Source organism: Suncus etruscus, chromosome X (assembly GCF_024139225.1).
Source record: "Suncus etruscus isolate mSunEtr1 chromosome X, mSunEtr1.pri.cur, whole genome shotgun sequence".
Taxonomy (NCBI): domain Eukaryota; kingdom Metazoa; phylum Chordata; class Mammalia; order Eulipotyphla; family Soricidae; genus Suncus; species Suncus etruscus.
Window position 1 is genome coordinate 110370204 of NC_064868.1, and position 17966 is coordinate 110388169.

Sequence of the window (17966 nt, forward strand, 5' to 3'; positions counted from 1 at the left end):
GCAGTAATTTTCATACTACACCCAATTGTGACATTGTTTGCTCTCTGTGACCCATTCCTGTCTTACCTATCCACCTGTAACCCCCATTTATATATTGTTTATCTGTTTCTCTTCTATATTCTGGGACCTAAAAAAACATTTATCCCAAGATGAGAATTGCTGGTCTTTGGGATGGTCTCTTGGTGCATTTTCATTTTAACTAGGGCATAAATACATTGCTTAAATTAAACAACAGAATTCAGAGTTGCCTGCACACCTGGACTACTTGGTATCTAATATCTATTTTAGCTACTGCCTCAATATTAAGAACAAGACATTGAAAATGCTTCTATCGGGGCCGGATGGTGGCGCTAGAGGTAAGGTGCCTGCCTTGCCTGCGCTAGCCTAGGACGGACCGCGGTTCGATCCCCCGGGGTCCCATATGGTCCCCCAAGCCAGGAGCGATTTCTGAGCGCATAGCCAGGAGTAACCCCTGAGCGTCACCGGGTGTGGCCCAAAAACCAAAAAAAATGCTTTTATCCTGCCCAACAATATTAATATAATTAAACTTTGATGTTTCTTGCGACTAAAATAAGACTATGTAGGTATTTATTTATAATAAAAGCAGTATGAAGCACTTGGTTCTCTATTCAGTTTTCCATCCTAAGTTTTCTTCTTTCTAAGTCTTGGGGACTCTCATATGGAACCTTAATTTTCTTTTCTTACATAGTATTTAAAAAGACTTATTTTGACAAACAAGGAGAAAATTGATGTTTAGAATAGAAATTTAACTATTAAAAAACTCAAGACTTTATATAAGCATTTTTGCATGGCTTTTAGTTTTGAGATAAAACTACATCTATTAAAAACTCTGAAATTCAGATATAAAATAGATTACACAGTTCCTTTAAAAAGCAAAGCCATATCTGACTGAGAAGCAAATTAAGAAAGTGGAAAATAATTCTGATTTATACAAGCCATGTGTGGCCATCATAGCTAGTTTGTTAGTTCCTTGTAATTGGATTTCTGAATTATTTTTTCCACTACTTTATTGCCATCTTTAGAAGGAATGTGGTAGTTTTTTAAGCTTCATGCATCAATAAGTAGGTACACAACTCCCATTGTTTTTCATGTGTCTCTAATTTTTGCTACTCTGCTGAAAAAATATGACAAAACAGAAGTATAATGCATTTTACATCCTCAGTAGAAAACTGTTTCTGCAGGAGGTAGAGTATAATACCTACTGCTCAGAAGTAGGAATGATTTATTTCAGTCTATGGGTATGCCTGTATGTGACTTGGCTGGGTGTTAGACTTTGAGAAGCAAAGCAAAAGTATCTTCTTCCCTCAGAAAGCTTATTTTTAGTGTGAGACATTTGATCTGTACACACTCAAAGTGAATGTCTTGGTGCCAAATTATCATAAACTATAAGTCTTAAAATAACTATTATCTCAGAATTTCTGTGAATCAAAATCTAGAGAGAGGTTTAACTCTTGCCCAGCAGCCGAGCTTCTAAGACTTCATTCAAGTTATTGGCTTAGCTTGTATTCATAGGAAAATTAGACAGGGCGAAATACAGTGAACATTTTTATAGGCTGTTGTTATACTTAATTTCTTTGTGACAGTGGAAGCCATGACAATTTGGTGCTTCAAAACTGGCCATACACAGAGTGAGATATTTTGCTGCCTCGCATCGCTAACTTCAGAGATGGAATGAATGTTTTTACAGTGTTTTCCTAAACCATGTCTACCCAGGATAATATCTCTCTTGATATAGATGAAGACAGAACATCAGGGATCCTGATTAAGCCTGGGAGTTCTTTTTTTAATATCTTGTATTTTAGAAGCCAGTGATTTATTTTGCCTAAACTCAAGAGTCAGGGAATATATACAAAAAGGTATCTGTGACTACTTGGGTATCATCCTAGGATATGGTTTCTGTATATAGAAAACACAAAATTCAAGCAATTATATTGCAAATATAGTTTGTATAGACAACATATCTAAATGTAAAATATGCCTAGGGATTCAGTCACACAGAAAAAGAGGTGTTTCCCTCACATGTGTAGTTGATTATTCAGCAAAAATGTAGTTGACTTTCTATGAACAATGAAGCATGTTAGTCTCTGAGAATAAAATGAATGTTGAATGGGGAACAACTTATATTACAATTGATGACACATAATGTTCACCTACAAAATGTTCACCCTTTTATATGTTTTTGTCAAAAATAATGTATATGGAGCCAGAGCGATAGCATAGTGGGAAAGACATTTGCCTTGCATATGGACAACCTGGTTTTGATTCCTAGCATCTCATATGATTCCCCTGAGCCTATAAGTAGTGATTTGTGAGCACAGAGGCAGGAATAACCCATGAGTGCTACTGAGTGTGGCCAACACCACAATGATACTTTATATGTGTATATATATTTAAACATATATCATATATATCTTACAGTAGAGGGTATTAATCCCAAGGCTTAGACAAACAAGATAAGTAATATCCCTGTTATTTCTTTGGTGAAGGTAAATATATTCACTTAAAATAGCTATGGAATGGTTTACATCTTGTCGTGGCAATATGTTTAAGACATAGATACATATTTACACCCACCTCATATCGAGAGATGATAATTTTGTTCTGGAATCATCATTTACATAGAAAGGAAGGTGAAGGCTGTCCTGTTTGGCACCAGAATTTTGAGATACTCACAGTGGAATCAGTTCTGGTTATGAATGTGTTTACAAACACGCTTCTTATACCAGTCAGTGCATTTAACACATTTCTTCTAGTTTACTTCAATCTCTTTCTATTCAATGCCTCCTTGGATATGAACACTGACCCTATTACTTATACAGAGCAAAATATCACTCCCACTTTACACAGGAATTCATTTTTCCAGAATTAGAAAATGAGACCTAAATTCTAAGTTCTAAACTCTAATTTACTCTAACTTAATCTATCATGATAGATTTAATTCCATAATAAATAGTATTTAACTCCAGGGGGGAGGTGTAATTGAGGAAAATATAGAAAACAAAAATCTCCAACCTCCATAATTCTGCCTAAGTTTATTTATTACATGTTTGCTGAGCCCTGTTTAAGCATGAAATCATGGAGAGAATATTTTATGCAGAATATTTATGGTCAGAAGTTTAGAAATAAGTCTTTGTTCCTAAAAGTGCCCTCAGACTCACCTAGAGGGACCACTTTCTCAAATAGGTTCTTCGTACCCCATTAGTTTCTTGATCTCTCTACTGAGAGTGCAAACAAGCTTATAGTTTTCACAATGATTGTAATGATGTGAACATATGCCCTTTGGGAATGAGAATGCAATCATCAAATCATTTCATGTAGGCTATTGCACAACTGATAGTCGCGAGCATCAATTTCAGAATACTGCAGTCTGCTTGTTCAAATCCACTTTGGAATATTTGCAGTTCATCTGATTTTGCTCCACATTTTTTTTTTGTTCTTACGATATTTAGGCCATTTTGGCCAAATGTTAAGTCAGTATTTTATTGTGTAGCCTCACTCTTTGTCTTCATGTTTTACAGAATATACTTGAATTTCTGCTTAGTCATATAAATCCACACCTTCCTGTCAGTGAGAGAGTATTGAGCACTAAATCCTGGTGGGAATTGGCATGTTCATATGGGAAACTCACAGGTTAATTGCAATGAACTTCTTAGGATTCTGTTATGATGACTGCTTGTTTACTACAGTACAAAGAATAAGTGACAGAGCCATTTCTGCTTAAAACTATCTGCCTCAAACCCAGCTAGTAATGGTTAAAATGAAATTCCTGATTCTGTAGTCATTTAGATATCAACTCATATTCAGCATTATCTGTCTTTAATTATTTGTAGCTCATTTTACAGACACATTATGATACACTGATTCTTATGTTCAACTATCTTTGATTTTCCATTTCTCAAAAATATCTTAATATCTTATATAAGATTAAATTAAAATGTTTAAATGCTTCTCAACAGTGTATATTTAATAGAAAAAACACAATGAATGTTCCACATTTTGATATATAAGTGTGTGAGACTAAAATTCTGATTCTTTGGTCTTGAACCAGTGTTTTTTGAAAATAATATTTATTTTCAGTCACTGAAATACAGTTATAAAGTTTTCATGATTGTGTTTCAAACAAACCCTTTCAGCAGTGCACAATTTTCCACCGCCAATATCCCATTTCTCTCTATCCCTTCCACATCTGCCTCCACGGAAGACATTTTTCTTCTCAATCTCTCTATTACTCTTTTTTTCTTTTAGCGGCTGTAGTTTGTAATATTATTACTGAATGGGTATCATTTATATTACTTTACATCCTTTCAGCATCCAGTTCTTGTAGAGAGTGATCATTTCCAACTATCTTTTTCATAGTAGTCCCTTCTTTGCCCTAACTGCACTTCCCTGCTATTTGTGGAAAGCTTCCTACCATGAACCTTTGCTCATAGCTCTTTTTTCTATTGTCTTTCGTAATAATACTATAATAATAATAACTAATAATATTATGCTTTTTATATCTCACAAATGAGTGTGATTATTCTATGTCTATCTTTCTCTGACTCATTTCGCTCAGCATAATGTCTTTCACATCTATCCATGTATAAGAACATTTCATGATTCATTATTCCTAATAGCTGAGTAGTATTCCTTTGTACTGGAGTTTCTTTATCCTCTCCTATATTCTCAGACATTTGCTTTGTTTCCAGATTCTGGCTGTTGTCAATAGTATTGCAATGAACATAGGAATGCAGATTTTTTTTCTGCATTGTGTTTTGGGCCTCAAGGGTATATTTCCAAAGCAGAATTTCTGGGTATTATGGGAGCTCAATTTCTAGTTTTTTAAAGAATGTCCATATTGTTTTTCAAAAAGCTGAACCAATCTACATTCCCACCAGCAATGAATGAGGGTCTCTTTCTTCCCGCATCAGCACCTGCACTTGTTCTTTTCTGATGTGTGCTACTCTTTATGGTGTGAGATATATCTCATCGATTTGTATACCTCTGCTGTTTAATGATGTGTAAGATTTTTATCATCTGCCTTTTGGCCATTGTCTATCTGTATTTCTTCATTAAGGACATTTCTTTATTTTTAGTGGAGTTAGTTATTTTTCTTGTTAATTTCTACCATTGCTTTATATATCTTAGATATTAAACCATTATAAGATGAATGTTGTGTGAATATTTTTCCAGTTTTAAATCCTAGTCACCATTTCATTTTGAGGTGAAAAAGCTTCTTAGTTTAATCTGTGGTTTTATTACTAACTGATGATATGATGATGAGAAAGTCAAGTAAACACTATAGCTCTTGTTTATTTTTAATATTTTTATTTAAACACCTTAGTTACAAACATGATTGTGGTTGGGTTTTAGACATATCAGATGATACCCCCCATCACCAGTGCGACATTTCCATCACCAATGACCCAAATATCCCTCCTCCCTTCCACGCCCCTACCTGTACAGGCTTTCCACTTCCCTCATATATTCTCATTGTTCGGATAGTTCGCAGTGTAGTTATTTCTCTAACTAAACAAATCACTATTTGTGGTTAGGTTCATGAGGTCAGCTGTAATGTCCAGCCCTCCTCTCTTTTGTCTCTGAAAATTGCTGAGAAATGTCTTTCATTTTTCTTAAAACCCATAGATGAGTGAGACCATTCTGTGTCTCTCTCTCTCTCTCTCTCTCTCTCTCTCTCTCTCTCTCTCTCTCTCTCTGACTTATTTCACTCAGCATAATAGATTCCATGTACATCCATGTATAGGAAAATTTCATGAATTCATCTTTCCTGACAGCTGCATAATATTCCATTGTGTATATGTACCACAGTTTCTTTAGCCATTCATCTTTTGAAGGGCATCTTGGTTGTTTCCAGAGTCTTGCTATGGTAAATACTGCTGCAATAAATATAGGTGTAAGGAAGGGGTTTTTGTATTGTATTCTTTTGTTCCTAGGGTATATTCCTAGGAGTGGTGTATAGCTGGATCGTATGGGAGCTCAATTTCCAGTTTTTGGAGGAATCTCCATATCGCTTTCCAGAAAGGTTGAACTAGTAGGCATTCGCACCAGCAGTAGATAAGAGTTCCTGTCTCACCGCATCCCCGCCAATACTGCTTGTTCTCTTTCTTTGAGATGTGTGCCAGTCTCTGTGGTGTGAGGTGGTACCTCATAGTTGTTTTATTTTTTTTAGTTTATTTAACCAGGCTATGGTGACAAAAATCAAAAGCGTATTAACAATGAAGTTTGAAAATGATGTACTTATGAATAATAGAGATTTAGATTCATCACATGGTAAATAAAACTTTTGAAAATTATTTCTCTTTCCTACTGTGATCATAGACATTTTTGGTAGGGTACAGTGAACTTTATTGATGGTGTAGGATAAAGTGGTTCTCCTGTGACCTCTCCCATTACTCGGGGATCTGGGAGATAAACTGCATGTCTAGAAATTCTCAGGTGTTTGAGGGTGGGAGAAAGTTTCCCCAGCAGTTGAGGCAGCTCTCATCTGTTTAGTTCCCTCTCTGTTCTGGTGGTCCTGGAGTGATGCACTTTGGAGGCCATGAAGACCATAAGTTCCACCTATTGCTACAGCCAAACTCATTGTCATGCCAGGAAATGAGCTTGACAAAGTGGTCGTTGAGAACAATGCCAGCCTCAGCATTAAGGGTGAAGTGGGTGTTGCTGTTGAAGTTATGGGAGATGATCTGGTTCTCTGTGTATACCAGGATGCTCTTGATGAGCCCCTGAGAATCCTATTTTACCACTTTATTGATGTGGTCATATTTGGCAGCTTTCTCCTGGAAGCAGTTCAGATTCATGACAGACATGTTGGGATGTGGAAGTCCATGCTATTCAGTTTGCTGTTCAATTCTGTGATGAACTTACCCACAGCTTTGGTAGCACTGGTGCTGGTGGGGATTATGTTCTGGGATACTCCTCAACCATAATGCCACAATGTCCTAGGCTGGGCCACCCATGGTATTCTGGGTGGCAGTGATGGCATGGACTGTGTTTATGAGATTCTTCATGATGCCACAGTTGTCATTGATTAACTTGGTCAGGAAGACCAAATTATTATTGGTACAGGAGGCATTGCTTATGATATTGAGGGAGTTGTTATATTTCTCATGCTTCACACTCATCACAAACATGTGCATGTCTTTGGAAGGAGCAAAGATGATGACCCTCTTAGTAGCCCCTTTCAGGTCATCTCTAGACTATTTCATGGTGGTGTAGACATCAGTTTACTTCATGATATAGTCAGAACCAGTTTTACCCCATTTGATGTTGGCAGGGTCTAGCTCCTACAAGATGATGATAGGCTTCCCATTGATGCCCAGCTTCCCATTCTCAGCCTTAACTGTGTCGTTGTACTTGCCATGGGTGAAATTATACTGGAACATAGAGAACAGAAGTTGTGGTATATGAAAGATTACCGAGGCCACTCTCCACTTTTCCAGAGTCAACAGCAGCCTTAATAATCAGGTGGCCAATGCAGCTGAATCTGTTTAACTCCGTCTTTCTTCATCACCTCTGGCACTGTGCAAGAAGAGGCAGCTTCTGGCAAACAGGGAGAAGCAGAGAGCCAATCACAGATATTCTTAAATTAGCAGTGTTTCCCTTGAAATTAAATGCTTCCTAATGAGACTATAATACTTCATAGTTAAAAGGTATATATGAAAAATTTAGATTATTCAAATTTCGAATGGTACTTTTCACAAGGCATTATACATTATTATATTTAACTCATTAATATATAAGGAATAAGCTTAGGATGACATACTGATTTGTTCATTTATAAAACTACTACATTCAGTATGCATTTTGAAAAATATTTCTTTATATTGGAATATATCTTAATATGTATCACATGTGAATATTGACCAATAGTACAGCAGGTAAGTTACTTGCCTTGCACTCAGTTGACCTGGGTTCAATTCCTGACACGTTATATGGACCATACAACCTGTCTGGAATGATTCCTGAATTTAGAGCCAGAAGTAACCCACTGCATACCTCCAGGCATGGCCCCAAACCAACACCATACAAACAAAACAAAATTCAGCTCTGTTAAAAATAACAAATATATTGGTTGTGGTAGTGAGAAAGTATATGATGATAAGTGAGAAAAGTATTTCCCACAACAAATGTTTATATAATGTTCACTGTTTCTATGTTGAAGCAAGATTGAGTTAGAATAATGTTGACTGAATTGTGTTTCAATATTTGAGCAGAAATGCAAGCCAGAATTTTGTGTTCCTACTATTATTAAGAACGTTTTATGCTCTTCCCTACCTGTAACTATTGGAGACCTACTACAACAAGACATGTTATATTTTATTGTGATATTGGTTTCTATCTCATTTTCCAACTCTTTATGAATTAAATTTATGTTTCTATAAATAGTACATCTTTTAAAGTATTTCCTCTTCTCTAGTTACGCAGTACTCTGTGTTGATGTCTAATGATTTTGTTTTGAACCATGGGTGTATTCTCTGCTACCAATAGAGCCAGATAAATCCAATTTCCTCCACATTTCTGTTTAATATGTAGAACCATTCCTTTCTCATCCTGTTCTTTCTGCTTTCTCCTCCTGTGCCTCTTCCATCCTCATAATGGTATTAAGATTTGGCATAATTTCATTAACTAGAGGTTATGCAAATTCATATAGATGGTTTCTTTTGATGGCCTAGATAATGTGAACGAGAATCACTTTCTCTCTCTAAACTAATCTGTAATGATAGACATTCAATGTCATTTGTGTCACTGACAGCCTGTGATGCCAGCTTTAGAAACACTTGTTCTACCAAATTGAGTTTCTTTTCTAGTCATAAACACAATATACTATCACATATACTTTCTATTTGAATCTGAATGGAGGAGATAGTAGATCTTAAGTATAAGTGGTATGTGGTAAGAAATCAGTCCTGTTCCAGAAACTGTATATGTTCAGGCCCAATATAGATTTTCTCCACTCTGTTAGAATTGTAGTGGCAGAATAGTACTTGCAGTTATGGTATACTTAGACAAATTTACATCAAATCACTGGAGAATTAAAGGAACACATAAAAGGAGATTTTCCCTGTTATTTACTCAGGGAACTATAATTTGGAAGGTTGTTATCACACCTTTGGTGCATTCTTAGCCCAACGGAAGGAGTCAGTAAGGCAACTTTACAAGTGTTCGTGGAAGGTGTGCTGGATTCTCAGGTACTCTGCCAAGTACAAAGCAGTAATTTTGGCATTTCAACTGTTAACTTTATGCTATTTAGATTTCAAGTGCTATGAAAATCCTGAGAAGGGAAACAGTGCAGGGTGTATTTATGTGGTATTTCTGAATGCCTTTGTAGAGCAATTTTGATACTGGAGTGTGTCAAAAATCTATAGTTTGAAGAGATTGAGAATAAGTAGGGGAATTTTCTATTTGGAAAAAATACTGTAATTAAAGCCATAGCCAAACTTTGATATAACCTCAGTACCCTGTAATGTAAATGTTATTCCACATTCCTGGTATTATGAGGACTTAAAGTGGCTTGAGAGGGGATTTAGAAGTGTCTCATATTAAAGTATGTCTATACTTTGCTTAAACAAATGGTCCCTATGGGCTTTGTGTACACACATGCCTGAAATCAGTCAAAGAACTAGTTGTTTTGAAATTAACTGACTTGGAAATGTTGTGAAAACAACCACTTTGATTGAATTCAGTTGTTTTTCTCCAAATCAGTTCATTATTATAGAAGCACTATGTGTTAATTACACTCAGGAAAAAAATCACTTAAGCTTGTTGTTTCATGGCTTACAGGCAAACCAGCTTGTAGATTACCTAAAAATTTAGCTTTTCAGCTGGAAGTTTCAGTGTTGTGTCGATATGGCCTTTTAAGAGTTGCATAGCTATTGGCAGGCATTCCAAAGATATGTTAGAATTACTAGGTGTTACGAAACAGACCTAAGTCATCACCCATAGCAAAATAAATCTCTGAGAAAATAAGTGGAAAAAAAACCTCAGTGGCATACTTATTTCCATGTTTTAGAAATCATTAACATAAATGAAATTTTATGGTACGAAGAAAGAACTGCAAAAATAAATGAAGGAACCCTATTTTATGTGTCATGTATAAAATAATCTCTATTGAAGGATATTCTATTGTTAAGTGATTCGATCTATGGAAGAGAAGTTCAATTTTCAAAGCTATGTCTTAAAAGTTGGTAGCAGGCTAAACATTAAGTGCAAGCTAAGAAAAATCTTTTTTGGATGTTGTTTCAAATTTGTATTTTCTTTGTTGCCATTTTATGTAAGGCATTGGGATTTACAAAGAAAGGTATTCAGAGATGAGTTTTAGACATAAAATATTTAGCATCAATCCCACCACCAGTTTCAACTTCCCTCCATCAATGTTCCCAGAGTCCATAACATGGTGTAACCACCCATGCCTCAGCCTCCCATCATAAGAAGCAGATTTTTAAGTTTGGACTTTAGTGTTTGGTCTTCTTTATTTCACTGTTGTTGACTCTGTGGCTTGGCTATTTACTTCTGTTCTTTTTTAACACCACCAATATACCTGAAAAGAAGTGGCGAGAAATGAATAAACTTAAATTTCTTGCTGGAACGCCAACCATTATCTTAATGACATTCAGTGACATCTTTAGTTTTGTTTCTCATAGTAAAACTCAATATAATATATTGATCCTCTTGAACATTGGCTATTGATACTTTCGAGATAACTATTATGCTGGCATTGTCAATGCTGAATAAGTTAACAGGTTGTAGAAAACTGCGAAAATGGATAGATTCTAGCTAATAGCATCTACCTTCACTGTAGGGTTAAGTGAAGCGATGTAACAAAAGTGCCTTTGATAAAAAGAAGCGTTTTTCAATCGAATTTCTTGCCTAACAACCACTTACTGCTGTTACTATGTATTTCTGACTCCTAGTTTGTAGTTTTATGAGTAAGTATAGCATTCATAGAACTGGAGGCAAAAATGCCATTTAAGAGGCCATCAAAATAGCCTGGGAAAGAATTGATGGCGTCCCCAAAAAGTAGTTACAGTGGGAGTTAGTAAGGGATGGAAGAAAAAGTAGGACAGTTGGATCTTTGAACTTTGCTTTAATTTACCTAGGTAAATTAAAATATTAGAATAAAGGAGAAAGGACAGAATGTTTTTAGTTTCAGTTCTTATGACTGAAAGTATAGCTGCCATTGAATAAAATTTGAAGTTCAGGAAAAGAAGTAAGATTATGATGTTTCCTTCTGGACAAGTTTTCTTTGAGGTAGCCACAAAGATGGTAGTCAACTGTTTATTAGGACTGAGAAAGTAGAAAGTGGGGCATAAATTGGGCAAGAGCTACATATATGTGCTTCCTTGGAATACATATTTGATTTCAAGCTGTAACAAGAAAACAATTGTCAGTGGAGATGTTATAGAGATAAAAAAACAGAAGAAAATAAAACTTACTGAGAAAAAAACCCAGAGTTGCTGTTGGAAGTAGAGTAGGCATTAGTGAGGTAGAGTAAAGTATTAGTGAGGGGGAAGTTATAGGAATAGAATCAGGATAATGTAATTTGGAGTCTAAGGGAAAATAGGATAATAAGAGCTTATTTAATTAATATTTGGGTCCCTGCTGTACTTTCCCCAGGCTCAAGATTCAAGAGATTTAATGGTGTTCAACAAAACCAAACATTATCAAAAATGTAGATGGAGCTAAACACTAAAAAAGGCACTTGAATTTAGCATATTAATGGCAATTATTTAAGGGACATTTTTAGTGGAGCGATAAAGGAAACATTGGATTGTACTGAGTTACTGAGAAAACAGAAGCATGGAATATATTTGACACCACATATCATCAATGACAAGAACTTATAGAGATAAAATAAAATATGAAATCACATTTTTATGGATTTTAATATTGCCAGTGCACAAATTTATTTCAAGTGGTATCCACATCTATATACTCAGACTAGTGAAGCAGTGTAAATTTATGTCAATAAACATTCATTTTTAAGTACAAATTAGAGAACAACAGAAATAAACTCAAGCTATTCACATTTCCAAGTTATTTGGTGTGTGTGTGTGTGTGTGTGTGGTTCTTCTGGGCCTCACAGTACCAGTCACATAGTAGGCACTCACTTTTGTTACTTGAATTATCAAATTCTTCCAGAACATACTGATTGTTTTAAGAAACACAAAATGAAAGCTTTTTTTTAATTTGCTAATTATTTAATTTAATTAAATTTATCACCATGAGATACACAGTTACAAAGTGGTTCATGATTGAGTTTCAGTCACACAATGTCCAACACCCTTCATCAGTGAAATTCCAGGCATCATTGCACCCAGTTTCCCTCTAACCTTCTCCTCTGCCCCCCCCCTTTGTCTGTGTCAGATATTTTTCTTCTTTCTCTCTCCTGTTTTTAAATCTTGTGGTTTAAAATATTATTACTGAAAGGGTATTAGGTATAAAACTTTATCTCATTTTAGCCCCATTTTTTTTAAAATATGGAACGCTTCACGAATTTGCATGTCATCCTTGCACAGGGGCCATGCTAATCTTCTCTGTATCGTTCCAATTTTAGTATATGTGCTGCCAAAGCGAGCACTGCACCCATTTCTTGTCTATTTTATCATTTCCAGAGAGATCACTGTTGTAGTGTCCCATCTCTGCCAAACACAATCTGCAGCTAATTGTTGCAGGCTACATTCCACGGACCTCATAGCCCTTGTCTTTATTGTCTTTTAGATATTATTACAATACTATCATTTTATATCCCACAAATTATTGTGATCATTCTATGTCTATTTCTTTCCCACTGGCTCATTTATCTCAGCCTAATACTCTTTATATCCATCCATATTTAAGAAAATTCATGACTAAATTAAATATTTTAATGGCCAGTTTCCACACATATTACCATATATTTCAGGATAGGAAAAGTTAACATTATTTTTTTGTTTTGTTTTATGTAACAATAACTAGATGTGCTCAGGTTGACTCCTAGCCATGTCTTTATGGATCACTACTTTCCTAGCAGGACTTGGGGGAACTTAGGTGATGCCATGGTTCAAATCTGTATAAAGGGTTTTCTCCCTGTACTATCTATTTCTAAAGGTTATCATTTGAATTCTTTATTGCCAGTGTTCAATACTGTATTTGTGGTAAAAGTTTATTTGTTCTTTTGAATGAACAATGTTATTAGACTATACATTATTAATCTTTTGTTTTATGTTGTTCTGTTTTGGGGCCACACCCATTGATGCTCAGGGGTTACTCCTGGCTATGCGCTCAAAAATCACTGCTGGCTTGGGGGGCCATATGGAATGCCTGGGTATCAAACCGTCCTAGGTTAGCATGTGCAAGCCAAATGCCCTACCACTTGTACCACCGCTCCGGCCCCTATTATCAATCTTTTTTTAGGTTCATTTATATTTACAATGCCTCTAATAATATGCATATTTCTTATATCAATTCTATCAGAAGCATACCCATTTTCCCCCATTAGGACACCAAATGCTCCATCTCATCTCCATCCAAATTCAATTATGTGTATTACTTCTCCCATTTTGTTGCATTTGGCCCTTAATTGATAACTGTGTATTTTTTAAGTTCCACCTATGAGAGCAATATATTCCTTTCTTTTTTACCCACTCAGCATGATGTCCTCTAATCCATTCACATTGCTGCAAATTGTATGATTTCCCTCTTTTTTACAGCTGTACTATGTATGTATACCACAATGTATTGATCCATAGATCTGTGGTTGGGCATTTGTGTTGTTTCATATTTTGGCTATGTTAAGTGCAATGATGTACAAAACTGTGTACTTGTCCTTTCAAGATAATGTTTGTGTGCTTAAAGGATAGATGCCCAGAAGTAATATGCTGGGTCATATGTGAGTTCTAGCCCCATTTTCTTGAGAACTCTTCATATTGCTTTCTATAGAGTTTGAATCAGATGGCATTCCCATCTTTTTTTTTCATATTAGATATAATTTAAGTATTTATATTCTCTACTTATACCACCTTTTCCATTAATTTGCAATGCTACAAAATTTTAGAGTATAATTAACTTCCTACTTCTGAATATGTATATTCACCACACCCACCAACAAAGTTCCCATCACCAAATAGAATCCCTCTACTCATCCTTCCAACTCCCTCCCCCTTTGTACCAAAATTTTCACTGAGTCTAGTAATTAATTTTATTTTTTGTCAGTAAAATGGTTTTACTTATTTATTTGTCCATTTGAATGAAATCACCCAGGAATTATGTAGCTTCCCTACTTATATCACTTAGCATAATCAAATTATGCTTCATAAACATCATACCTGCGGTTGAAGTGGTGGTGCATCTGCTTTCCCTAGGACAGACTGTGGTTTGATCCCCTGGTGTCCCTTATGATTCCCTAAGCCATGAGCGATTTATGAGCTCATAGCCAGGAATAACCCTTGAGCATCACCAAGTGTGTTCCAAAAAAAAAACAAACAAAATAAACATCATACCCAAAATAGTTTTATCTTTTTCGACACAGTAATATTCTATTAAGTATATCAACTATAGTTTATCAGTCTGAAATTGATTAGCAAATAGCTTTTACCAGAAACTTCAGAAATTCCCTCATGTTCAGACACCCCCCAAAACACACACACAAACACACTGTCCTTAAAACCAGTTGTGAAATTAAGCATTCTTATCTCTGGAATAATTTAACAAGCAGTTGTCATGATTTCACAGATAAATCATTGATAGTATTTTTCATCTAATTAGTTTATTATCCAGAGTTAAGCATTTCTATTTAAATCTTTACCAGATTATTAGGACTAGAGGTACTTGTTAATTTACAAATCTAAACATTTATAGTGTATAAACTTTTACTACCAATTCTTACATCTTTCTGAGTCATGTTATTATTTTCACATTAGATTATACACAAGAAATTTCTTGGAGACAAGTTAAACACGTTGAAGCAAGGGACACAAGACATGAAAAGTATGGATAATATGTTTTTATTTTATGGCACACTTCATTTAAGGTGCAGGAGAGATAATACAACAGGTGGAGTTTGCTTTTTATGTGACCAACACAGATTTGATCACCAGCACCCTATAAGGTCCCCTGAAAGCCACCAAGATAATTTTTGAGGCAGAGCAAGTAGTAATCCTTGAGCATCACTTGGTGTGGCAGAAATACAATAAAAAGACACTTGTTTTGTATTTTTGGCCTATAGCTGATAGTTAGTGCTCAGGGGTCATACCTGGCTCTGTGTTCAGGGTATCATGTAGTGCTGGGGATTGTAACTAGACTCTGCTACATGAAAGGAAAAACCTTAACCCCTCCACTGTCTCTCATTCTCTGTTAACTTAATTATTTTATTTTATTTGCTTTTTGGGCCACACCTGGTGGGGCACAGGGGTCACTCCTGCTTCTACACTCAGAACTTACTTTTGGCAGGCTTGGGGAAGATACGAGATGCTGGATGGAACCTGAGTCAGCTGTGCGAAAGGCAAATGTCCTACCCTCTGTGCTTGTCAGTGTGAATATATGTATATGCTTTTCACATTGGCTAGAAAAATTTTCCCATATTCTCTACAATACTTGTAATTATCTGGGATTAAAAACTACAATTGTCTTAGTATGAATCAAGTGGCAACTCATTTTGGTTTTATGTCTTTTGTAAGGGAAACAGAAGATTATGGTTACTTGAATATCATGATGATAGGCTTGATTATTAAAGGTCAGTAATATATACTGTTCATAAAGTTAAAATTTATCAAGATTACTAATTTTAAATTCAATGGATTAATTTCAATATTTAGAATTTTGTATTTAGTGATTCTCAAAAAATGATATGTAAGCATGTTTTGATATAATAATTCCTTAAATAAATGTAGTATTATAATATGATCAGTTTTATTTGGACTTATGTATTATTTCAAGAGATGATTTGGATATTAAAATAGATAATACTTTAACATCAGTTGCCAAATTCTATAATAATTGTCAGCCTTATTTTTTGTGTGTTTGGTTTTGGAATGGGGTCAACCAAAGCTGCACAAAGCTTACTCATATTTTTAGGCACAGGAGTCACTCCTTGCCATGCTTATGGGTGTCTAAGAGATGGCTGGAATTGAACATAGGGTTCATTAAAGTCAAAGGTCCTTTACTGTACTATCCCTCTGAAACTGTCAGGTTTATTTATTTCAAAAACGGGAAATGAGTTTGATGTAGAATGTCAGAGTCAAATGCATTTAGAAGCATGATCCTGGGCATAAGAAGACTTGTTCAGTTGATGGGTGTATGAGTCCTATAAATCCATAGGCCAAACTAAATTTAGTCTCAGAGTTTTCAGGAAGCTAGCAGAAATAAAGGCACTTAAAGCTTTAGAGAGTTCATAGGTTTTTTTTTCTTGTGATTAGCATTAGAAGTTTCTGTGCTTGGTGAGTTATTTTACCAGCCTATATTTTCTGGATACAGTTTCCTATAGATTAGTTGCATTTTCTTAATATTGAAAAGTTCACCTCTTAATATTATTGATAGAAATTAGTTCACTTGTTTCCATTGTTTTCCTACGTAGCTGGCTCTGGAAACTGATTCAAATAGAAATTAATTTGTGATTAGGTATTTCTAGTTCCTGATTCAATGACCATTTCAATTCCTCCTGTTATTAAGGTAATACCATTTTTCAGATGAAAAACTTCTTGAATTATGTACTACTTTATATTTTATAAAGAGAAGGGAATAATTTAGTATTTCTTTTCCTAATTTACTAATTTAAGGATATTTAGCTCAAGTCGATTGCCTACAGTTATGCCTGACCTTCAAACATTAAGCTGTATTAATACTTGTGTCCAGAAATACACGAGATTTTTGAAACTGCTCTTAGAATATTGTGGACGATTTTGATTATTACTAATATAGATGCCTTTGTGTTCTCTTAGGGATCTATTAAAATATATTGTCTAGTAGTGGAACCGCAAATTGATACTTTATAAGCTCCCAAGAGTGGTAAAACTGTATGTTCAGTACTGAGAAGTGCTGGCTAGTCTAACTTCAATAAAATGTACTCTGAAAAGTATAAATGCTAATTCCATAAAGGGCTGTGTTTGAATACAACCCTAAATTTTCTGGTTGATGAATAGTCAATCATAATCTCCAACCCTGCTCTAAAATGCTCTTTGATACCTCTGTAAAGACCATCATAACTGGGAAGGACCATAGTTGACAGTCAAGTTCTGTATTTTCCATGACTTATTCATGTTATGGTTATATAAAAATATTACTCACATGTATTAATATGTTATATTCTTTTGGTTTAGGGATGAAGCTTTGTGATATTACTGTTACACATGCATTTGGTTTAAAAATTTTAGAAGCCTAAGCAATAATATAAAGCAGGAAGGTTACTTGCTTGCCTTGCATGTAGACTACACAGGTTCAATACCTAACATCCAATACAGTCGCCCAAACCTTATCAGAAGCAAAGACTGAACACAAAGTGAGGAACAAACCCTGAGCAATGACAGGTGTGGCCTTCAAGTAAACAAAATCCAAAGAATAATGATAAGTCTTTCTTTTCAAGCCTATATTCTCATTGAATATGTATCTCACTTGCTTCTCTGTATGTGTTTTTACTTTTTATATTTTCTATAGAATACATAAAGTCTCATGAACATGTATTTTCTCTAATTTTCCCGTAATGGAAGGAAGGATGGGAGGGAGAGGGGAAAAGAGAGGGAGGGAGTAAGAAGGAATAAGGCAGGCCTAAGTGATGGCACAGCAGGTAGGACATTTGCTTTGCATGTGGGTGACCTGGCTTCTATTCCTCCACATCCCATGTGTCCTCCAGCCTACCAGGAGTAATTCCTGAGTGCAGATCCAGGCTAATCCCTTAGTGTTGCTGGTTGTGGCCCAAAAACAAAGAAGGAGGGAAGGAAGGAAAAAGGGAGGGAGGAAAGGAAAGAAGGAAGGAA

The 17966-nt window shown here is 35.4% G+C and overlaps 1 non-coding gene and 1 pseudogene across 1 annotated transcript; both read right to left on the reverse strand.

Annotated features, from left to right (window-relative positions):
* Positions 1–975: 975 nt before the first annotated feature.
* On the reverse strand, positions 976–7403 carry LOC125999008 (glyceraldehyde-3-phosphate dehydrogenase-like; annotated as a pseudogene).
* Positions 7404–12491: 5088 nt separating this feature from the next.
* LOC126000144 (U6 spliceosomal RNA) lies at positions 12492–12598 on the reverse strand. Its single transcript, XR_007492508.1, has one exon. It is a non-coding gene; the product is annotated as a U6 spliceosomal RNA (small nuclear RNA).
* Positions 12599–17966: the final 5368 nt, after the last annotated feature.